This window comes from Corvus hawaiiensis, chromosome 3, assembly GCF_020740725.1.
Source record: "Corvus hawaiiensis isolate bCorHaw1 chromosome 3, bCorHaw1.pri.cur, whole genome shotgun sequence".
NCBI lineage: Eukaryota > Metazoa > Chordata > Aves > Passeriformes > Corvidae > Corvus > Corvus hawaiiensis.
In genome coordinates, this window is record NC_063215.1 from 56,589,331 (window position 1) to 56,614,793 (window position 25,463).

Below are 25,463 nucleotides of genomic sequence, written 5' to 3' on the forward strand. Positions count from 1 at the left end.
AGGGATGAAGCCATGCTCTGCTGTGCTAGTTTCAGACAAAGCTGTTTTAGGGAAGGGAGCAAAAGCCTGGAAGCATAGTGCTAGCCCCTGTACTGCATGTTATTGATGATTTGAACTTAATGAAGTACTATAATCAAAAGCTAGTTCGGATTACACCTGAGACTTTGGACTCTAGTGTGGCAACACTGAAGTAAAGCTGTGTATTCTCCATGGCACAGATAAGGACTTTGTCCACATTGCTGTGTTCATCAAATCCCTGTGACTGTCAGTTCAGTGTGTAACACCTTCTAGAGGTGGTGAATTGATTTACCTTGGTGAGAAATCATGACAGTTGATAACAACATTTCAGTGTGGATAGATTTTCTCCCTTGCCTTTATTGAAAAGTTCAACCCACACTAAAATAGTCTGCATCAGAACAAATCTAATATTTCAGTGGCATAAACAGTATCTGATGCCCTGATAATTACAGTACTGGTAAAGAAAGAGATATCTAACTTCTGAAGTAGAGATGCTTTAAATATTCCCAGAGCAGATCTTTCTTTTAAGTTATGCTTCTCCAATAAAAAGAACACGAGCTGCTGCTTGAAAGAATGGAGATAAGTTCTATAGTTTTATCAGCAGTGATAGCTAAAGCTATAGTTTTATTTACACTTTTTCTTAACATATATGGGGGTCATGGAAACTGGCCCAGTAGACTGGTAGAAGTAAATGTTAACTAAGCCATGTGTTAACTGCTAAAGCTCTGATGCAGGACACTTGCCAGTTATTCTTTCGATGACTGGTGTTTTCGTAATTACATGCAAAATTATGCATTAATTGACTTTGCTATAATCTCAGTGGGCTCTCTTATTGATTAATTTATTTATATGCATACTAAGATTTCAACTGCAGTCAAAATAATTTATTATTAGCACAGACTTCCTAATGCTCCTGGAATTTTGCAGCCTCAAATTACTAGTTTTATCAGAAAACGTGATTCACCTCTAATCTAAGGATATCATATTTAATTAACTTTTCACAAAACTTTTCCAGTCATTCTATATCTGGAAAAAATGTACACATATGTCGACCCTCAAATATTCCGTATGTTAAAATCAGCAGCGGGATTATATTTATTTCAGGTTATAAAGGAAAAAACAACCCAACTTTGTAAAATTCTGAAGTCTGTTTCAGAAAATGGACTTGGATCATAGAGTCGCAGAACATTCTGAGTTAGAAGGGACACACGAGGGTCATAATGTCCAAATACTGACTCCAAACAAGGCAACCTAAACGTTAAACCAGTAGTGTACAAACACTTTTTGGACACCAAAAGCTTGAGGCCAAAAGAATTTCCGTAGAGGGCTTGTTTTAGTGCTTGCAAAGAAGACATTAAAATAAGTGATTTGAAATTTGGCAGGATGGTAGTCTTGGTATTTAAGATCAGCCTTTTCTGTCTCAATAATAAAATGCCTTAAAAGTTATAAACTGTCTAAACTGCTTTTTTAAAAAAAAAAACAGATTTAGAATTAATTTATAATTAATTACTAAATTTAAAGCAAAAATAATCAGATGAGAAGTTGTTTTAAGACCTGACATTTCAGTTTGCATGTAGGGTACTCTTTCAATCCAAACCCAGCTGATATTTACCTACTTCAAGGGTAGGTAAATGAAAAGCACCTACCTTCTTTCCTTTGTTTTTGTAAAACACTTTATTTTGCTGGTGGCAACCATAACTATGTTACTTTTACATCACCTGATTACAAAGAGGTTTCTGAATTTACCACTAATCTTTACCACTAAGCTTTATGATCATGTTTTTCCATCTGCATTTATTAAAAAACTCTTGTTCTGAATTCTGAAAAATGATGATAAAATATTAAGCAGAGAAGATATCCTCTAGTCTTGCATCATGGAAGGAATCCCTGTTATCTACCATTATAGCTTTAATATCTGTTTTGGAAAAATAGATGAGGAAAGATCACTAGAGTCTAAGGATTCGTTTGTTTGTTTTTCTTTTTTTAAACCAGTTTTCATGGTTTAAATGTGTTTTAACCCATGAAGTTAAATTGGCAGAGCAGAAGTTAGTGATGTGTACTTTTTGTTCTCATTGTGTACAATCAAGTTTACCACTGGATATGACAAGAGGAGCTGGTAACAGATGCAGGGAAGGGAGGTCATGATAGTCTGGGAATAGATCAGTTTAAATAGATCTGGAAGTCTCCTTGCTCATACTGAGTGCTGGTTCTGCTCACATGCATGGCTCACTTCTGATCACCTGGTGAGAAAGCACAGACCTTTGTGAGCTTTGTCTGTAGGAATACAAACTCCACAGCACATTAAGTTCATACACACTCATGTCCATTTGCACTGCCTGCTGTTTTGGAAGACTGGCACCCTGACATGACTGCTGGGTAGTCCATTCCTGCGGCCTCTACACTTCTGGGCCCAACTAGATACCATCTCCTGATGGAAAGTTTTCTCTGCAGTTGAAAGCACTCTGAATTTAATACAATCATAAAATCATAGAATGATTTGGGTTGAAAGAGATCTTTAAGATCATCTAGTTTCAACCCCCTGCCATTTGCAGGGACACCATCCACTAGGCCAGGTTGCTCACCCTCAAATGTGTTTTACACAGAGCAATGTGTCCTTTACACAGACTTGTGTCCTTGACTTTTGGGAAGAGGTGAGGACTTGTTCTTTTGAAAAAACTTCATAGCAATGATCTTTACAAAGCTCTCAGTACAGTGTTTGCTTTGGAAAGTCGTGTCTGCCCTGCAACATTGGACCACTGGAAAAAATTTAACACAGTCTCCCAAGAACAAAAAGAGAAAAAATAGCACTCTAGCTCTTTGTTTATTATTATGTGGGGTTGGAAAATGCTTTATTTGTGTGACACTTCTGCCTGTGGTTTGGAAAAGGGTACTGAGATACTGCAGTATGGAGATGATGCCAGGATCAGAATGGAGCCCGGTAACAAGTCACCTAAAAACCAGAGTGTTCTTGTCATAGAAAGATATCAGAGAATACAGACAAAACTCCTTCATCTGTCAGATTTCCAGATGAGACTCCTGTTTTGGGATGGGAATATGGTCAGTTTCGGGTTTTGTTACAAATATTTTGTTAACTTTCTTGATAGACATTGAGTCTTTTTCCCTCTCAACTAGAATATTTCTTAAGTCCTGGAGGGATCATGCATGCCTCTGCATTTAAAGATTTTCTGTACCTAACCAGGCTACTAAACTTAATCCATTTCCTTCTTGTCCTACACTAAGTCTTGCTTAGGGGGTTCTGGATGTATGGTTGCTCTGGATTCAGAACAGTGGCCTCTTTTTCCTGTCTGCCCTGTGTACAGTGCAGACTTTAAATTATTATCATTTTTATATTGAGAAAAATATCAAAACTTGATCCATGCTCTTTTAAAAGTGCATAGAAATTTATAGAGTATCTTGTAAAGCTCTGTGGAATAGTATGGTGAGGGGCCCTTTGGGTTTCATAGCACAAAAGCCTTGCATTTCATCAGGACAACTGGATGGCTCACTCTGTGTGTGTGTGTGTGTGTGTGTGTGTGTGTGTGTGTGTGTGTGTGTGTGTCTCATACAAAACCCAACCATTCCAGCGTTCTGCTTATTGAATGCCTAAGCATGCACAAATAACAAGGTACTGAAAAGGTGACAGGCTTAGGTCAATACACCCTCTAATTTCAAAAGCTGTTGTAACTCTGTTCGTGTATATGTAAACTCTGTGCATTTCTGCAGGGGGTTCAAAGTGTAACTTTTGCACATGAAAGCACTCTGTTGTAGCTCCAGCATCAGAGTCACTATGTTTTTCATTTCAGAATAGGTAGTTCTGGCCTTTCAAACACGAAGAATGTCAGGTGGGAGCATTTTGGTGAATGATGCCAGCGTGTAGCTTGCTCTGCTCCATTTAGAATTTTGAAAGAGGCATTTGTTCATCAGGGATGTCTCTTCTCACAAAAGGTATAAAAGTGTGGCTGCCAAATGCTTCTCCCTCCCACCTTACTGCCTATCTTTTGTGATGATAACATGGCTCTTATTGGGCATTCAGCATCTGGAAAATCACAGGAGCAGAGTGTAAAAAGAGGAATATTTAGTGAGCTACTAAAAGATTGCATAGCACAGAAGTGGCTGCAGATTCTCAAGATCGGGAGAAGAGCATCAGGATGATGTTGGTGGCAGTCTGCAATGTTCAAGGAGATCGGACAGAAAAGTTCAAAGTTAAGGAATGAAGAAATATGATGTTGTGGAAAGTATGAATACGCTGAGAACGTTCTGAAAAACATATAATGCTCCCCCATCTTTTTCCTCTGAAACTGTTCCCCTGCCTTATGTGGCTTCATGTGATATCGCACTGAACATCTCTTACTCATGTAAGTTTTGGCAACCAGAAATCCTCCTACACAGAATTTTCACTTAGATAGTGCCACATTCTGAGCTGCTGCACCAACACTGATTTCTGCCATGTCTTTCCATCTCTCAAGTGTAATCAGGAGAAGACTTGCAATAATACCTGCCTGAGGAATATGACCTTCTCCATCTTTTCCACTCAGAATGTAGCATCAGACTAAATTACCAAGTAGTCCTGGCAAAGACGGCTTTTAGGGACCCTGGCAGAACTAGCAGTAATAGTAATATGGCTTGGATTCAGATTACATGCTTTCACTAGCAAAGTAGTGGCCTTCTTTCTGCCTCAGTTTACCCGCCCTTCAGCCTCCTCTGTGTGTTTTCAGTGTAGAACTGCCTCTGTGGGGTCTCACTGGTCGTGTGGTCTCACATGATTGGCTATCCTATCTTTCCATTTCTTTAGAGGAATCTGCAGAAATATTACCTGAATTCAACCATTTGGTAATTACAGGACTGGCATCTCCACAATGACAAGCATATCATTGTACTGCACAAGAGTCTCCATCCAATCCTCACTGAAACTTTACCACTGCCAATCCAAACATCTCACCCAGGCAAGACTGAGACATCCCACTGAGACAAGAATTTCCTGCTCCTGCCATTTGTTCTTTTGAAAAAACTTCATAGCAATGATCTTTACAAAGCTCTCAGTACAGTGTTTGCTTTGGAAAGTCGTGTCTGCCCTGCAATGTTGGACCACTGGAAAAAATTTAACACAGTCTCCCAAGAACGAAAAGAGAAAAAATATTTTTGGAAGGCTAAAAATGACACGAGCTTTATGCAGCAGTGTGGCTAGATACTGTTAGTACAAAATCAATACATATAACATTGTATTTCAAGGAAACAGAAATAATGTGGCCAAGTGCACACTATCCTTAGGAGTTTAGCACCTGCAGAACTGCAACTCGGGGATAATATCTGTGTAAGACACTATTGTTAATAACATTACTGTGGATGCACTACGAAGTAAATAATAGTCGACTGAGATGCTGGTGAATGTTGTGTATCCTGCTTGGCTACTGCTGCTAATTAGTAGCTTTTCAAAGTAAAAAATAAAAGTTTTTATAAAGTGTCTCTCTAAAGTGAGAAATGAATGCTATATGAGATTGCTATAGACCATGTCTTTGGTTCACAGGATGTCACACAATCTTGCATTTAGGATTATATCCTGCATTCTGTACTGATTTACCAGAAATAAAAGCAGATAATTGCCTATTGGAAAGTGGCAGGTCTAGAAGAGCTAAAACTAGAAGAGCATTATGTGTTGAAGGTTCCCAAATGTTTAACAAACTACTTAAGAATTTCTCAATCTCCTCATTCTACTTTTAGCTACCTTGAATAGAAAAGAGCAGCCTTTGCTCACAAAAGCTTTCTTCAATATTTCTTAATAACACAGACATGTTTTAATGAGGATAAGATGAAAAATAACTCTACCAGTTGATACTTTTGTTAGAATAAATTCTAGGATAAAACGATTAGTAGCAACTCTTACAAAAACTGAACTGCAAAGTACTTTAAAGAGTACAAGTGCTCAAGACCTCACCTTACATCTGATCTGGAAAATCAAATGCTCTTCAGGCTTAGAGAGACAGAGGTATGTTGTCTGCCCATACCGTGTGCCTCATCAGGGCAGGCTTCTCATTCTGTTTAATTTCTAATTATTTTTGACTCTGTGTGTGTCTGGGCCCTGCTCCAGCTGCTGGCACTTGGACCTATTCACCCTCTCTGGGTGGATGAATGGGTCCAAGTGCCAGCAGCTGGAGGAGGACCATGGATCACAGGGCTGTGTGTCTGCATGTCAGCATGGCAAGTGCCTTGGGAGCCACGGAGAGGATGTGGGTGTCCATGTCTGCAAGACAAAGAGAGAGAGCAGTGATGTGGGTGCGTGACTCACCAGCTAAGCTCCTTTGCTGGAGGAATCCACAACGTGGTTATGTGATGGTGTGTGTGTGCTGAGGGCTGCAGGGGTGTTTGTTTAAGGGAGTTCCAGGTGCCACCGGCTGGGTAGACTGAGAATCCAAGGCCATATACCAAGCGGACTGTGCCTAACTAAGTCCAGCAACCAGAGGGATTCCCACTGCATATATACATATGCATTTCCCACTAGCAGAACTACACAGGTGAGCCAGAGGGGAACAGGATGCGAGCGCTGTGGTTTCTGTGTTGCTCTGTGTGGCTGGCAGTGTATGTGTGTGCTCACCTATGGGGTCACACGCATTCCTGTGACTACTGGGGACATGTGCTACTGGTCAGCCCTGGGGACATGGAGCCTTGCTGCTGTCGGGCTGCTGGATTTGGTAACCATGAACATGTGCTTTTGCAGCTGATGACACTTATCACTGAGCTGCACAACTGCTATGATCAACCTAAAGTAAGGCTGACCATTTAGTTTAACTCCTGCTATGACTGCTGCCAGCCAAATATTCCAGAAACTTCAACACTCAAAATAGTCTGCTTCCCTAAAAATCTGCCCCTAGATAAAGCTTTAATCACTCAGAGTTGGGTCCAGTAGGGCTACCTGTATATAATGCTGCCCTAAGACAAAACAAACTTCTCTGGTTATTTAGAAGTACATACATTAGTATGATGATAACTTACTAAGGAAACAAAACACAAGGGATGAAAAGTATTGGTTCAGCTTCTCTCAATCTAAATTTCACATGAACTCCAATCTTACTCAAGATTCAGGCTGTTAAGTCTCATGCTGGCTTACACTCCCTGGTTCCTGAGTGCTAACTTACTGTAGACATGTTTAAAATCAGTCTTAAAATACTTACAGAGGACAAAATTATCTCCAATATGAAATGCTTTTATTGTGAGCCACAGACGTGTCTCTACTGATGTACACTTTAATGAAACTTGGTCTGGGGAGCTACAGAAGTATTACATATATTTATGTCCTCTATACAGTAGAGGATTATGAAATGAATTGATAATATCCAAATTTGGATTGACCTTCTAGCATTCTAAAATGTTAAAATTCCCAGCATTATAAATCTGCTCAGCCTGTTCCTTAGTTATTCTGATTGTCCTTTATTGAATGAAAACCACAGACTGACAATGCACAATGACTCTTCTAGGAAAGAGATTACCTGGATTTAGACCATCTTTAATCTGAGGGTGATGGGAGTAACAGACTGCAGAACAGCCTGATGTGAGACTTTCAGGACACATCAGCTCCAGCTTCAGCAGCCAGAGCAGACTCCCCTTTGAAAAAGTGGAACACAATTTTATGGAGACAAAGAACAAGCAAGAGGCAACCCTAACAGCAGGCTGCAAACAAGAAAATTTACCCTGAAAGGAATATATATTATATAGTGCTATGATCAGTCAATTGTCTTTATTTTTCTAGGCTTATTTTTATATATTATAGGGATAATAAGTGTATAGGTTGAGGGTTTTCAGGACATATTTCTAGGATTTGAATAGAGCATTAAGATTGCACAGGTGTTATATAACCATTCACATATATGGAAAAGACTAAATGTTAGGTGACAAGGGTTATGTCATGGTTGTTCTTATGGAATGCTGGCTACTCTTAGCAAGAATTAATTTCATTGTGGATCAGCTGTTGTTTCCTAGTAATCATCATTTTACTCAGCATTTTCCTGCACTAAGATGCACAGCAGACCAAAAAAAAAAAAAAAAAATTCAAGCCCACTGAATTTGTGATTTTTTTAGATGAAATCCAAGCAGTCTTTCTTCCTTAAAACAGTGTTTGCAAACAGGGACTGATATGCTTGTTGGGCAGGTGATTTCTAGATAAAACAGTTTGGCAAACATATGGATTCAGTCTTGCAGCTACAGCAGAACCTAGTTCACTTAAAGAAAATGACAAGTGCCTTGATTTTAGTTGAGAAGGAACAAACCCAGGATGGCTGGTAAAACGGTGATGTTTTAACCATTAGAGAGAACACAAAGATTGGAAACAGATACTTACACGTACAGTGGCCTTATTATTATTATTATTATTATTATTATTATTATTATTATTATTTTCTTTTCTGTTGGACAATCCTACAGGAAAAAGGTATTTAATGATTAACTACAGTGACCAAGCTCAAAGCACTAGCGTTGTACAAGAGTTGTATCTAGCTATTTCAAACCAAATTTTAAACAAAATTGTAATGCATTTTATACATTTCTAGCCTGTTATTTTATTGAAATCATTCTTTAAAAATATATATTTTTCTGCCTTCAAGAAAAAGGAGTTAAATCTCTTTATGAACAAAAGTATTATCAGAGATGGTACAGCTTCACTAGGTGGCAGCATAGCTAGCAATTTTCTGAAAAATCTACCTCACAGTCCATGTATGGTTTTGGTGTATTTTTGGCCAAGCTGGATATAAAAACAGACAAAAAATAGCCTATTATGAAGCCAGTATTAACAAAATAAACTTATTATAATAAGTAATTCTTTCAGAACATGTATTAATTTAACACTATGCTCTGTATCTGTGATAAATGGCATACATGTGTTACGGTGTGGTAAAAATCTAGAGTAAAACAGGAAAAAAAGAAAATTCCTAAAAAAGGGTTCAAACATAGCTTTTAGTCAAGTCTATAGCAGATTAACTATGAATTGCAGCTTCAGAATGCTTAAAAAAAAGGTAATATGCAGCTGTTAAAAGGTATTAGAAGTAACTTGAGTTGGTCCTAAGCAAGGGAGAAATTTAGTAAAAATTGCAGAGGTATAATCACAGTATAAGCACTCCCTGTAGTCTCCAGAAGCAATAGGTATAGGGCAAAGAGTGTGGTGACAAATGGAAGAACAAAGTGAGCAGAGAAAGAAGCTTACCTCTGCATCTGACCGTTTTTCAAGCTATAGTGATGCTGTGGACTCAGCCAAAGTCATCTGGTATTGTATGAGACCGAAAATGTATCTTACAAATTTGCAAGATTCTCTCTGATTTGATGGTTATATTGTAAATGACAGCTTTCCCCCCTTCTCTTTAGAGGAAAAAAATGGCTTAAAACCCTCTCAGCAGGGAAAATGGATATGAAAATACATTTTTAATTGGACTGAAATAATTCAATCTTCTCAGCTTCAAAGATTCAGATGCACCAATTGACCTTTCTCACTACCTTGCAATCAACATTCATAAAATCAGAATGGACAATGATGATTTTCTAAAATATCCTGTAAGGAAACTCTTTCTTGATGCAGTTCAACATAATTATCCAATAATCTCAGTTCTGCAATGCTGCTCTCAGCCACTTATGCTTAACCTGTGACTTAGACACAGCCTTGCGACTGCGGCACCACTGATGTGAGCTCATGGGCAAGCCAACCATGCAGTATCTAGTCAGGAAACCTCTTCTTTTTCTAATTTCCGCTCATTAATGACTGTGAGATCAGTTACTTTGCATCCCAACATTTAGGACTAATCCCTGCCCTGCTAAGTCGAGCATCTTTTCTTACCAGCTTCTCCAAAGTTACTTTGCAGTGTAGTTTGATGCTGTTTTTTGTGCCTTTGACAATTTTCTTTCTCCTAGGAAAGGGACAAAGCTGGGGGATGACAGATAATGACACAGTCCTGAGCTAAATCCCAGTTCTGGTGTTTAATCACAAGGATTGGCTGCCATTCACAAGCTGCTTGAGCTGTGCACTTGTGGTTTAGGATCCCAGCATCATCCCCCGATGAAATTACGGTTGTGTTCAATCTGGATTGAAGCAGGCTTTTAGACTGGCAGGCAGAAGACCTATATCTTTGAAATTATATATAATATGTTGGAGATGTTGCTGTTCATGATTAAATGGAACAGATTTTGCATTTTTATAGTGCTTGCATATATTTTAAAGAATAGGAATAACAGAAAAAAAGTGCATTTAGCAAAACTCAGGGAATTTTAATTTAAATTTAAGCATAACACAGCCAACTAACTAGAATCATTATTTCTGAAGACCAGTAGACCAAAGATAAAATAAACCACCTAAATATGTGTGTCTCTTTTTAGAAACTGTACATGTCAGTGTGTAAAATATTTTATACTATTTTATAAATACCTGTTTATTTGTTAAAATCCATTTTCTCAAGGAAAATTGATACTATCTTCAACCTTTCTTTTCCTGAGTATGGGCTAGAGGACCAGCTGTCAAAATTTTAAGCCTTGATGATAATCTAACTGAAGAGCATGAAAGTCTTGCCGGTGTTGCTGCAGCTGCACTAGCATGAAGTTTCTCCAGTTTCTTTGAGTCTCTTCTGAGTCATCAGGACTTAGTCACAGCCTTGCCTTCTGCATCTCACAAGCCATTGGCTAGGTTTTTGGCTTTGGAGAAGAGAGAGGCAAGGAAACATGATTCCTCTATCAGCTGTTGTGAAAGTAGATAAACACCACCTTGCAACAGGAACAGCTCAAAAGCTGTATAAACAATTTGGATTAAGCAACATTAAACACATTCACACCTGCTTTCATGTTCTGAATCTGTAGCTCTGAAAAATGTCGAAGAAAAGACATTTTTCTATTTGAAGAAAAGCAGATCTTTTTCTTTCAGTAAACATCTGCTTGGAACTGACAAACTTATTTTTCTGCTCTTAACTTTTCTGTTGCCTTTACCCATTTATCACCCTATTATTTGAAATATACGTCATTGATTACCACTGGATATTATTTGAAAAATATACATCGTTGATTACCACTCAACAACAGCTATAAATAACATTAAGTTATTTCCTTCTTTGCCTTTTCTTTTTGGTATATAAGCTTAAGGTTTTTCAAATAATTCTACATACAATCACTGAGCTTTAAAATAAAAACAAATGGGAACTCAGGAACAATCTGCTCCCAAATATTGAAAGCCAGAAAATGTGTTATTCTGTTTTATTGTTAAATACATGAAACTTTGAGTTTCATTGGAAAGCAGTCAAACTCAAAATGTGAATGACAGACAAATCCTTGTTTAAATTACTTACACGATTTAGACACCAATGAAAAAAAAAATCACTGAACAAGAGTATTTGAAGTGAGATTTGATTTTAGAAGATATTCAGTTACAGGTAAAGTACTGCAGGCTTGATTTGAATCAATCTGTAATTTAGAAGTGCGGAAGATTAGGAAAAACAGAGTTATGAATTCAGACATTCAGATGAGGAAACTATCAGGTGTATCTTTAGAAAACAATGAACAGGGTAGAAAATCAATGAGCCATATAGCAGTATAAACACATGTTAATATTTGACTTGTACTTCAAATACAACATTGTGATCCTGGAAACACATCCCAATTCCAGTAATATTTCTGAAGTCAAGGGAATCATCTGCATAAATAAGGGTCCTTGATCATGTGTTAGGTTCTCTATTGCTATATGCAAAGCCATTGGGATTGTGTGCTGTATTTAAATCTTTGAAATGTATATTTAAAGAAATGTAGAATTTTCCTTTAGAAGTTTCTGCAAAATCATCAGCAGTATAGAAGGTGCTGAACAGTATTTCAATAAGCCTGGCTACCACACAGTGGTACCACCACAGTGAAAGTGGTGCATGGGTTTTGAAGGAACCAGAGAAAACAATAAGGGCAGAGATAACAAAAGAGGAGTATGATATTTAAGTTTAGAACCCAATGGAAAGGCAAACGGGTGTGTTAGTAAGGTGTCTGCAGCTGCATTGTTGTAATTGCATTATATATTGATGAAGTTCACTTAGGGAACGTGGTGGATCCATGCTGAGTAGTTGCAATTAACTTCAATTGGTATAAAAATGTGTATAGACCAGACTGTTCAAGAACAGATCAAGATTAAATTCAATTTACCTTCACTGTGTTTTTTGTAGCTATTGCAAAGGATAAACCCTGGCTTGCTAACCTGAGATGAAAGGAGTTAGCTAATATCTAAGACAAGGAAAGCATCAGACTTATTATGTAATGTGGATAGAATTAATTTCTATCCTCCCTCATCCGATAAATCCTCCTGGAATGAGTAAACTTAAATTTTCTAAAAGTTTAGCTACAGAGTCACAGAATAGTTGAGGTTTGAAGTGACCTCCAGAGATCATCTACTCCTTGCTCAAGTAGGGCTACCTAGAGCCAGTTGCCAAAGGCAATGGCTTTTGGGCTTCTCCAAGGATGGAGATTCCACAATCTCCCTGGGCAACCTGTGCCAGTACTCACAGTAAGACAGTGTTTTCTGATGTTCAGAGGGACTCTCCTTGGCTTCACTTTGTGCCCGTTGCCTCCTGTCCTGTCACTGAGCACCACTGAGATGAATATATAGCACACTGTCAGCAAGTGATACAATCAGTAAGGGACACTGCAATCAATATATACTTTGCATTAGCTCTACATGTTGACACACTCCAGTGCAGTCAGAATATCCTTCCCTTAGAAGAGGGCTAAGGTGAATGCTACAGAGGACCTAAATCCAAATGAATTATCTATATGGAGACTATGCAAAACAGCATATGAAGTTTAAATTTATGCCCTATCTTGCCTCACAACAGCTTTTCTATGCACACGTGCCCTGAGACTGGATTCTTGGCAACTTACTTTGTAAGATTTCAGATTTCTCGACAGATCAACAAACCAGAGCCATTTGAAAGGAGTCTAGTGTTTTAAAAGTCTTTCTGAATGTTTTTCACTGCAAGGCTTTCCTATTTCCAGAATTCACATTATCTGCAGACTTCACAGGCATCATCACAAGACTAAAGGTAGGTACTTTGCCAGTATTTCTAACATCCCCTTTTCACTCATCATGACTGAAAAAGACATCTGCAAAGAATAGTTTTGTCATTTTCTCTATATTTTTTGTCAGAAACATGACCTATAAAAGCAGGGTCAAATCGGAATGGCACAGGTGTTAGAGAATGCGGCTGAGGGTCGTGGCACATCAAACCTCTGTTGCCTGTGACATTATGCTGTACAGACTGCAGAGCTACTCTTCTGTGGAGCTTGTGCTCCCATGAATCCCTTTTCTGTACTGCACAGCCATTACTTATCTCAAATTTGCACTGAGAATGTCATGGGATGCTCACTGCCCTTAAATAAATGAGTTCCTATATTTACATAGTAATTTTTTACTCCAATGCACTTTCAAAACACTTCATAAAATTGGGATATTTCCTATGCTGGCCAACTTCTAACAAGCTTTGTTGTTCTCTGTCATGCAACAGATGGGTTCTCTCTACAACTGAGGGCAAATAAATATCACTCAGCTGCACCTGGTGCCATTGCAATTGTAACATTTTTATGTTTTGTACCTGCATTTTTGAGCATTGACTTTTCATTATTTTTATTCCAGAATGCTAATTTTCAACCCAAACTCCTCTAATTAATATTATGTGTGAAGAACTTACACTTGGACTAAAAAACTCCCACACTTTGATAATGAAAGTTCATTACTCCACATGGTTCTGAGCAAGCATTCTTGAACCCTTCCTCTGTCATGCGTCTGCATGTGTTGAGGTAGGGAAACACGGGCTCTGGCAATAAACATGACAGCATGCTCGTGAAATCATACTCTATCACGTTCTTCCATCCATGGCAGCCCCTGACTCCAGAGGGAAAAACACTGTAGTAGGAAACAATACGAGACCTGCCTGGTCAGCATGCCTGGCATCAATCTCAGCTTGTCAAGTGCTTTTAAAGGAATCACAGATGAATCACAGGATTTTAGTAGAATTAAACTGGTTAGCAGCAAAGTTCGAATAAAATATACTTTTAAATATATTGCAAATCAGAAGTATTTTTCCCCCTAAAGATATGGATTTAAGATTCCCTCTATGGGAATATTAAGATGCTTCAAGTCCCATGGTAAACAAACAGTAGAGTTGAAGCACAGCTGATGACTAAATGAAAAATGGAAGCTCTTATGTTTCAGTCAGTAGTGTACAGGCATGCTATGTAATAGCTCTGGTGGGAACATGAGTGCTGTGACAATTGGAAACTCTAGAGGGAGTTTTATTAAAAAAAAAACCCAAACCAAAACGGTAAATATTCACATTGGAATATAATTGGGAAACCAAGGTTAACATCATTACCCTGTCATCTACATGATGGCTTCCATTAACAGATAAAATGGAAGTAAGAACTAGGCAGTACTTTCCTCTGCCATATCCAGGGCACTAATTTCACATTAAAGTCAATGACAATTTGAGAGCAGATGGGTACATAACAAACTGTCTGCTTATGTATAAATAACTGTAACAGAACTGCTCTCCTGAGGAAGATGTTATCCAGCGTTGGTCAAGCTGTGAAGAAAAAAGATATTTTCAGAAGAGACAGTAAAATAAACAAACTAGACTCTGACAAAATTCCATGTGCTTCATTTCAACACAAAGAATGAATTGATATTTTGGAAAACTTCATTAACAGAGGCTCCAGCCAGCCTGCTATGTGCTCATCAGCAGATGTGCTGAAACAATTAGCAATATGCTCAGGTAGTCAAGTAGAGCTTTTTGTTCCTGAGTACCTCCTTTAATTTAAATACATTTGGAAAACTGCTTAAAGACATCTTAAAAAGAAAGCTCTTCTTTTATCAGGTTAAAATGTTTTGACATGATCTCTTTCCATCTTTTGCACTTCAGTGAGGGTACCACTATTTCTCCGAAGAGAATACTGCTGTACCTAGGATTTTGATATAATAAATCCTGGGAGATGTATGGAAATAATGAATAACAGGCTTCCCTTTTTCAAGCTTCTATGTTAATTACCCTTTAAACAAAACTAATTTTCACAAATAACTATTCAGTTATAACCTATTCATAAATGAGATTTGAGACAATATTGTGATAAAACAGACTGAATGGTAGATTGATATGATTGTCATAGAATTATTAATAAAGGAAACTTAACTCATTAATGAATGGCTCCACTGTTATTTTTCTTGCTCTCTTAAGCATTTTATGTCAATAATTTACTGGAAATAGGCAGCAGATTACATGTTCATATCTAAATCATCCCTTACAGTCATTTAGAATCCTTTAAGCAGTACAGAGAACATTAAAAACATAAATAAAAGCCTTCAAAGGTATCTTTGTACAGAGGTTTTCCCTATCCCCCAATTTTCCTTTTTACATTTCGGCATAGTAGCTACGTCCACAGTCTCTTCTAAGACAATTTCCTGATATAAACTATGCTGAGAATCTGCTGCATTCTGGGTTACTGGTTCATAAATGAAAATGTTGTTTACAGGTTTCTAACTTGTGTCTACATAAATGTTCGACAGCAGCATGGCCTTTTAAACTGGGATAAAAATGTCAAGGACTTCTTTCCAGCTGTTTTTTGTTTTTTGTAGCTGGGACATATCTTTCAGTTTGATTGCTTTAGCATACAATCCTCTAAAAGCAATGTACTTTCCAGTATGTCTTGCTTGATTCTCGTGGGGAAATTAAATCCCTATGCAATGCAATATTTCTGAGGAAGGAGGGAAATATGTATTCTTTCAAGCAGTAATTATAATATTTTTTGTATGTATGTATTAAAAATCCATCATTTATAAGTACAAGTTCCATGCCAAAACAAAAAACCCAAAATATTTTCTAAGGTGATAGGAAAAAATGTAAGTTATGGTAACATCTTATATGCATATGTTGATGGGGCATATGACTACAGAAGTAGTTTGTATGCAGACCCAAATCAAAAAGGCACAAAGTCATTCTGTCTTCTTTCCTTCAGCGCTTAAAATAGTTCTCCACTGTTTCAGAGCACCTCCTGAGGAGGACAAGCAGAGTATCTGAAGACCTTACTGCTGGGCTAAACTGCACTCTGAAAATCACAAAATAGTAAATTTTATCTAATACTCATATTTTAGAAAAACTCTACTAAGAATTAAGACTCCAATCTTGTTATTTTTATAGCACAAAGACCCCAAAGTCATCACTGAGTCAGTTTAGCAGGACACTCAGAACACTGTCCAAACCCATGGGGTTTTCAGTTGTTTAAACATGTTTATTCATGTTTAAAGTTAAGTATGTCTTGAAATGTTTATTTTATGGTGTCTGCATCTTGAAGAGGCTCAAGCCACACTTCATTAAGAGAAATATTTTGGGTACTGAATTTAAAGGGAGTCACGTCAAAAAAAAATGGGATACTTCCCTTAATTCTACCGTATTTACTCTTAGTTTTACTCTATTCCCTCAGTTTTAGTCAATGAACATTGTGCCCTGAGTCCATACTCTAGCTTCTAACACCACTGAAATGTAAAAACCAAAACCAGAGGAATCCCTCTTCTCCAAAAGTCTACCTCAGGACTTAAGCAGTAAACTGTCAGTCCCTCCTTAAATCCTCACTAGATTAAAAAAAAAAAAAAAAGAGTGGTGGCTAAAACCAGGTCCTGAGAGGGCTGGTGAGAAAAAAATTTACAGGGACTAATCTTTTACACAGGATGAAGTCCTTAAGTCCTTGAAATGCCAGGTAACATAGACTATAGATTTGTGTTTTGTTGGAATCAAAATGTTGGATTGGGCATAAACACCATTTTCATAACTATTCTCATAGGAAATTTTAATTCCCTGGTCCCATTAAGTAGTCTGCTTTAATTGTCATATTTGGTAGTCTTTGTTACAGAATTATTCAGCATTTGTCTTTTAGAAACAAGCATAAAAAGTAACAGAACCACAAACTACAATCTCTTTTTCATAAAGCTTGGAAACGATGACTGATATTTTACAGTACATTTCCAAGATTTTGTGCACCTTCTCGAACTTTTAAAATGAAAGCCAACTTTTGTCTAGGCTGTCAATGGGACTTATTTTTTCGGGAGACTTGCACAATCGTGTCATACTGGAAGGCCCTCACAACAGAAAGCTTTTAACATCCTCATGCTTTCTTAACAAAGCAAGCTGTTCAGTTCCAGTTTCTATTTTGTCTAGAAAAAATAATATTTAGGAACCTCATTGGTAGCAGTTGTAGGTAATTATTTTCACATTTTACATAATAAGACTGAATTTATTACATGGATATGGCTTTTATTTCTATGGAAGTATGTGACAGAGGAATACTTCTCTTAATGATGCATTTTGGTAGGGGTATATGTTTTCAAACAAGAGTCATCTATTCACTTCTCCTGGTGCTTCACAGATCTCTCTATCCCAACAATAATGAGAAAAATTTGAGATGGCATGGAATGGCATGAAGACTGAACTCACTATCGCCACAACCAAAATGATCACCGATAATTACTATGCGACATACAAAATACTTCAGTGACACCATTCAAAATTGTGAAGCAATTATTCTTTCTCCATTTTTTACATATTCATTCAGAAGAGCAACAATACTTCTCTCAAATATGGTCCTGCTTCACTTGCTCCTAATTTCCTCTAAGTCCCCAGTGGAATTTTATCCGGAGATAGTATGACTGATGCTCATGACAGCACTTGCATGGGAAGTTTCTTATGAAACTAATAAGCTAAGTTGCACATTCTGTTGCTTTTTGTTATCTTCCCAGAAATAAATGATGAAAATCTGGCAATCCTGTTAGCCATTTTCTCTTTTGCTGGCACTACTTCTGGTGTATAAAATGCAGAGACAAATCCTTATGCAAACAAAGAAATACTCTACCTACAGTCCCAGCATCCCACCTTCTTGCCTTGACTTGAAACAGTTCAAACAGAAGAGATGCGTTTTTTTGATTCAGTAGCAAGAAATCTTACATGCAGAGAAGAAAAGGTATCTGCTCCAAAGAATTCAGTAATCTGAGAACAGACAATATTTTCTGTATATTTTTTCTTAAAAAAATCCCAAATTATTCCACTAGTACTTTATTTATCGAGTGCTTCTGCTGCGATGGACATGAAAGCTGTATGTTACTTTCCAACTTTCTTTCAAGATGGTGTTGCTATTTAAAGATGCCAGCTAGAGAAAATCTCCCAGACATAGGCTGAAGTTCTTAAACTGCAGTGACTTTAATAATAAACTGAAAAGAAAGAAACACCTTTTGGGAATTTTCTTTTTTCCTCACTATTCTATGCATTAGAGAGTTCCACTTCACAGCTATTTTACTTCCTTTATTCAGTGTACTGTTCAGTCTTTTCACCTGTATGTGCATAATAAATAATGGGTTTTTTTCTGTGTTTTTTATTAGACACCAACATTGTACATTCTAACATATCCAGGTATTCATAATATCTAATAACGCATTCTTCAGATGAACATTTCAAATAAAACCAAAATAAATTTTTATTATGCCAGTGGAACATGTTTAAGAAGACCTGATTTCTTATACCACTTTCACACAGATTAAAAGCCACTCAACTCAAACACTTGTTTCATACTTCAGCTGTTAATAAGAGAATAGATACTCCAGCAAATTCTTTTTTATATAGAAAAGGCCATATATACTTTCAATGCTAGCAGAGAGAAAACCTTGGCTTTCTACTTAAGAAACTACCAATATGATTTTCAAAGCTTTATTTTTTATATATATAGGCTTCCATCATACTTGAAGTGATGAGTTTCTATCTTTTTAAAAAAAGTTAGACTGTAGCAAAGTATGAAAGGATTAAGTCAAATCAGCATTTTTACTGCTGTTGACAGCTCACAAATCATTTGGAAGCAGACATTTCTGTCTGTATTCTCACTAGTTTCAGAAACTGGTTGAGGTAAAGCTCGAGCCAATAAATGACAAATTACATAGTATTGCATGCTGTGTAACTATTGTTAAGATAAATAGTGACACATGCCAAGATTATTCTGTATGATTCTGACATTTTCTTGGCCCTGTGTTTCTTGACTTCCTTTGCTGTTATCAAATATCTGCACCATACTTCTGCTAAACAGGATCTCACTGATTTCCCTCAGTGGCATACAGCTGCAAACGGAGGAGATACTGTATGCTGTGAAAAGCTTACAGCTGAGTAAAGATGGTATGTAACAGATGAGTACCAGGAATTGAAATGGTCAGCTTGAGAATCAGTGGTTTCAGCATTGCAGCAAGTCGTTTTCAAGGTTTTTCTAGGAAAAATAGAAACGAGCTTCACGCTGGTGTTATAAGGACACAAGCAAAGTAGCTCTGCTGGCATTGATGATGAACTCCTGGTAGGACTACTGGCACCAGAGAAGAAAAAAGAAGTTAATTACCTGTTAACCATCTTGTTGTTTGGTAATAGATACTGGTCTAAGGGGCAAGGAGCTAACCTGTCAGTAAAGCATGTATAAGCCAGTTTGCAGCATGTATGTAAGCCCGTATAGCATAGGACAAGAAAAACCAGTAAAGACACCTATTCTAAACCTCTCATGGTGAGAAAAGGTGGGTTTTGTTTTAGGAGAGACAGTGGGATTATTCAGATCATTTATGTCTGCATTTTGGTTACTAGCTTGTACCTCCTGAGTACATGGAACAGGCTCGTTGTTTAATACTTAGACACCATTTCGGTCTGTGATTGCTTAAGCATTTTCTCATGAACAGATTAAAGAGATTAGATTTTGTACTTTCAGAGGCAGAAATCAGTCATTAGGGCAGAGTTTTGTTTGCAGTTACGTGTTTATTATTTATTGACTAACAAATAATTTTTTATCACCAAGAATTCTTGACACTCATTCACTGCTTATAGATACCATATTCTCACCAATCACACTACAAAAAAATTGAGTATGAACAAATCAGTATGAACAAATGATGGTTTGAAGACTTCTTTTATGTCTTATGTCGCTGTTGTACCAAGAAACAAGCCAGAATCACGACACAAGTCCAAGGAGAAAATGGAATTATTTTATTAAACACAAGCTAGGTTATATACCTTTGTACGTAAGAGAGCATGGTATGATTGGGAGCTTGACCAGCCACCCCTTAGAAGGATTGGCTGAGGTTCTCTAATACCCATTCAGAATATTTTCTCTAGTGTACCATAACAAGACCGTGCAGCTGCAAGATAAAGTCTTGGCTTACAAAAATCTCTACACTCTTTTCAGCTAGCTTGCATGAGAAGGGAAAACTTCACAAAATGCTTCAGCAGCTGGAAAATTCCTCTGCTCCTGCTTTTTAGCATCCACAGTCTCAATCAGAATTAAAGGGATAACAGATTTTGACCAATTTTTAAAAATTTAATATAATATGGAAAATAAGGTATGTAAGATAACAGTATCACAGTACAATTCACACTAAGTCTTAGCAAAACCAAAAACCTATGGTGTCATTTATTCTCACTGTAATGGTCTGGACCTGACTACAGCTGTTTAGCTCTAGTGGGGATCCTTTCAATCTTCAGTTTCATTTGTGTTCCAAATTCAGGATATTTCACATTTAACTTGTTATTACACAGGACAGTCAAGTGTCACAATTTTTAATGAAATTTGAAGTAGAAATAAATCTAGATCTTAGAAAAATATCATGTCCAAAACTAAAAGAATGCCTGCTTTCTCTTTAATTGGATTAAATTTATGGAAGACACACAGTTTGATCCACCCACTGCCTTGCTTATTACAGTAAATGGATGTCTTTTCATAGCATAAACTGAAAGGTGTAGGTTGGAAGGGAAATTAGTATAATACTGCTGACATCCCAACTTTCAAATAAAAGCATTCCATGCCTTTCACTCATGAGGCTAAAATTACTGATTCTTGCTATAATCTCAGAAGTAACCACTTTATAATTAATGTACTAAAATATTTGTTTTATCAAGTGTTAGCAATATCAGTGTTGACATTTAATGCCTGAAATATTGGTCTTGATATTGACTCTCCAGACATGTGCAGATGACTGAGATCTGAAGAGCCTCTTTCAGATCTCAGTCATTCTCCTCTTTCTACTGCAGATCAGGAGCAAATTCCTTAAATCAGTGATTTTAAGGTCAGTATAAAACTGCTGTATTTAGGAAAAGGAGCAGACACTACCCATCTTTAAGAATGCACTGGTAGAATTTTAGAAGGCTCCAGGCAACACAGGAAAGTAGCAAAACTGAACTTCATCTGCTTGCAAAACACATCTTCCATATGTCTGTCACTAGGGTGGGCAGCTCTTGTACTATAATCCACAGCAATCTCCCACAAAATGTGTTGCCCACAATAATTTAAATTATCACTTTTTTCTACATATAACTTATGGATCATGTATAAAACCAACAGTCGTGGTTCACTGTCAGTGGGTTTTTAATATACAGCAAATGGAAGGGGAAGTCCACCCTAGAGATGCTTCTCACCTAGTAACAATACTGAAATTATCCTGCAGCCTATTTACTCTGTCCATAAAACCACACTGGTTCTGTCACTTGCCTAGGGTTTTTTTCCAGGATGGGCACTGTTTGAGGCCATAAATCATCTGAGGGTTTATGAGGATGGTTTCTTCATAGCAGCTAGTATGGGGCTAGCTGTTGGGATTTGTGCTGTTGATAAAATGGGGATGCATTAATTACTGCCAAGCAGTGCTTATGTAAGAGCCAAGGCCTTTTCTGCTTCTCACTCCAATCCACCAGGGAGGAGGCTGGGGGTGCACAAGGAGCTGGGCACAGACTGGATAGCTGGGATAGCTGACCCCAACTAGCCACATGGATATAGCATATGGTATCATGCTCAGCAAATAGAGCTGGAGGAAGGAGGAAGAGGGCCACGTTCAGAGTGATGGCATTTGTCTGCCCAAGTCACTGTTACACATGATGAAGCCCCTCTCTCCTGAAGATGGCTGAACACCTGCCTGCCCACAGGAAGTGGTAAATGAATTCCTTGTTTTGCTTTGCTTGCGTACGTGGCTTTTGCTTTGCCTATTAAATGTCTTTATCTCAGCCCATGAGTTTTCTCACTTTTGCTCTTGTGATTCTCTCTGCCATCCCACCAGGGAAGAGCAAGCAAGTGGCTGTGTGGTGTTCAGTTGCCAGCTGGGGTTAAACAATGACAAGAAAAAAGGCACGGTGATACTCTACCTCATCCACTGTTGGAGGGAAAAGAAAGGTCACTAGCAAGAACTGAACAAATTTTTTGCCTTGTAGATTTAAAAGCCCCAGCCTTTCCAGAGTCAGTACAAGAACAGTGGTGAAACCAGCATGTTCATGTCACATCCCTGGTCAACATTTCATCATCTACTGACAGCACAGGAGGGTGACATTTCCCTATCTCTTCCACATCTACATTTTCCATAAATGCTAAAGAAAATTTCTGATTTTTTACTTGTAGACATATTGCATCTACTTGGGATTTGGTGGGCATGTATCATCCTTTCATCCATTGCCTCTGTGCGATACACAGCTGGGTCTTTCAAAATTTGACATTTCTGAAGATGACAACTGCCTGCATACCAGTCCTCTCACTAGTTGACATGAAATACATGTTACATCACACACAAACCAAATTACAGATCCAGCAAGAGCTGAATGAACAGACAGAAATCTGACACTTGAAAGTGATTCTTTATTCCTTGAATCAAAGCAGGCTGAACAGCAGGAAATGCAATGTTTCAAACTTCTGAGGAACAGTACCTGCCTCTTTGCTAGTCCAGAGTTGTTGGCATTGTATCTCCTTGCTACAATAAGGTGATAATGGAGGATGTATTTAATGCAGAAGCCACTGCAGCCACCAGGATTATATTCTTTATAAAGCATACACTGAGAACTGACAACACATTGTAAAACCACAAAGCAATTGCATGCAGTTAGGACTGGAAGTACTATTACAGGATGGATGGTAGCTCCTAAGTCACTGTCTTGAGGAAAGCAGTTCCCAAGAAAAATTTAGATATGCTTATACCAAGGTCAGTATTTGTCTTTTTTTGGGAGATGCATTAGGTAGAATTACAGTAAATTGAATAAAAGAAAACGGCAACACTTAAATCAACTTTAAAATATGAAATAAAACCTGCTACCAACGCAAAGCAAGTGCGGGGTCGTTCTTATTTTCCCCCCAAAAGACATGTTTGATGTGGAGAGCTCCCATGCAGGCTGGAGTCATCCCCTCTCCCAAGCCCATCTGCTATATTACCTCGCCCGACTGGAAGGTGCGAGCACCAGGTAGATAAACTTTGCCGTCTCTGGCTGGACACGAGGGGTGGGCGGGCGGCCTCAAAAGAAACTCCCCAAAATATGCGTAAAAAGGAAAAGCTGAATCATAAAAGGTAATTGCATCCGAGGTCAAGAGCCCCCACATTGCGGTGAATCATTCTGCGCTCCCACGGTTCCCGTCGCGCTCTCACACGGGGTCAGGGAGGGCGGGAACCCGGAGGGCCCCTGCTCTCCTCTGCACCGTCAGGAAAGACCGACCCCCGCCAGGAAAGGCCGATTCCCGCCGGGAGACCCCAGGCGCGCCCGCGACACCGTGACCGGCACCCCCGCGCTCCCCTCCCGCGCCGGTGACTCCTCCCTCGCGGCCGCGGCCCCCGAGCCCGGCGGGGCGGAACCGGGCGCGCTACAAATCCGCCGCTCCGGCGGGGCTGCCGGCAGAGCAGCGCGGGGAGGTCCCGCGGAGGAGGCGCTCCGGCCGGCTGGTCCCGGCGGGAGCGGCTGCTCGCGCTCTCCTTGGGGGAGCCGGCAAACTTCCCCGGGGGCGGGAGGTAGAGAAGGAACCGTGTCCCGGTACCGCGGCTCAGCCTGCCCCTTTCTCCGGCCGCCGTCCCGTCCCGGGCGGTGCCTGCGGCCAGACCTGCCTAGCGCCCGCCGGGCTCGTCCCGTCTGCCTCCCATCGCCGCGACTGGCTACAGGGCTGCCTGCCTCTGCCTCGTCCCGTGGGGAGCGGAGGGAAACGAGGGGGTCGTTTCCATGGAGATAGGGCCGCAGCCGCGGGGTTTCGGAGTGAAACTTTGCCGCGGGCGGGCGGCGGGGCGCTGAGCGGAGCGCTCGGGCCGGCTGTGAGAGCGGGGTCCGTCCCCTTCCACCACCCCCGCGGCGCCGGGGACACCCTGCTGAGGAGCCGGGAAACTTTTGCGCCGCGGAGCCGCCGCCCGCCCACGCCCCCCGGGGCGGCTGCTTGGCGGCCGTCCCCTCTCGGCGGCTCCCGCGGAGCGCTGCTATGGCACCCGCCCGTCGCCGCGGGGCGAGCAGGGGGAGGCCGCCTCCGGCTGGCCGTGCGCTGGCGGCGGCGGGGGGGCGCGCAGCCCCCGGGCGGCGGGCGTCCTCCTCCGGCCGGCAGTGACCGCCCCGGCCCCGCTCCTGCCTGCTCGCCATGCCTGCCCCCGCCCGCCTCTCGCCGAGCACGGTGCCGGGGAAGGGCGAGGGGAGCCGCCGCCCTGTCACTCCCTGAGCCAGCCGCCGCCTCACCGGAGAAGCCCCGTGTCTGACGGGCACGGCGCAGCTCCGCAGCTCGCTGCGCCGGGAGGGCTGCGGGCACCGCGCACCTCCCCACAGGTAAGCGGCGAGGCGAGTGGGAGTGCGTGTGGTCGAGGTCTACCTTTCGTCCCCAAACTTCAACCCGCCCGAAGCCGTCACCCCTCCTCGGGAGCGGAGGGGCTGCGCCTTGCCCGTTCCTGCCGGCGGTGGCTGGGGGCACCGGGAAGCGCGCCCCTGACATCGGCGGCGAGGGGCAGGAGGGGAGCGGCACGGGTGGGTGGGTTTTTCCTTGCCAGAAATGGACTTTATGCCTCCTGAGCGGAGCGGGCTGGCGTGCCGGCGGCTGCCGCGCTCCGCGCAGCTGCTACACACCCTCTTTTGTCTGCGCTTGGGTCCGAAATACTTTAGTACTGCCGCTGCCTGCCCCGCCGGTCGGGATCCCGGCCGGCACTGCCCCGCCGGGGGCTGCCCCCAGGCTGCGCCCCCCGTGCCGCTCCCGACCCCGCGAGTTGCCCCTTTGCCTTTATTTTCACAGGAGCTGGGCTTTCCTTAACCTTTGTTTGCGGGGAAAATGGTGGTGCGCTGGGTATCTGGAAGGATGAGAGACAGATGGGGATTGCTCTATTCCCTTGCGTGCGAACATAACTCAGTGCTAAATAAATCGTTCACCGGGTAGATATAAGCTTACTAGTGAGGCAGACTTTGAAACAAAAGTACTGCGAACAGCTCGGATGCATGGCAGATATTCCTGAGAGCGTACTAACATAAATATTGTTAGTGTTTGCGCTTGAATTCAATACGTGTGCAGCTTTTGTGCAGATCTGGAATTGCAGTAGCTGTATCTACTTGACACTTAATAGTCTATTGTATGCAGTAGTTACGAAAAATAAAACTGGTTTTATTGTTCAAAGGCAAAAGTATCCAGACAAAAGTATTCCT

The 25,463-nt window shown here is 40.3% G+C and overlaps 1 protein-coding gene across 4 annotated transcripts in view; it reads left to right on the top strand.

Moving 5' to 3' along the window:
* Positions 1–23,689: 23,689 nt before the first annotated feature.
* TMEM200A (transmembrane protein 200A) overlaps positions 23,690–25,463 on the top strand; it is a 54,054-nt gene continuing 52,280 nt past the window's right edge. For 3 of the 4 annotated variants that reach the window (XM_048298715.1, XM_048298716.1, XM_048298714.1), the window contains exon 1: positions 23,693–24,602. The gene's annotated coding sequence lies outside the window, so the exon portion shown is untranslated. Of the gene's footprint in view, positions 24,603–25,463 lie in introns of all 4 variants that reach the window. The other variant, XR_007202576.1, reaches the window with a different exon arrangement.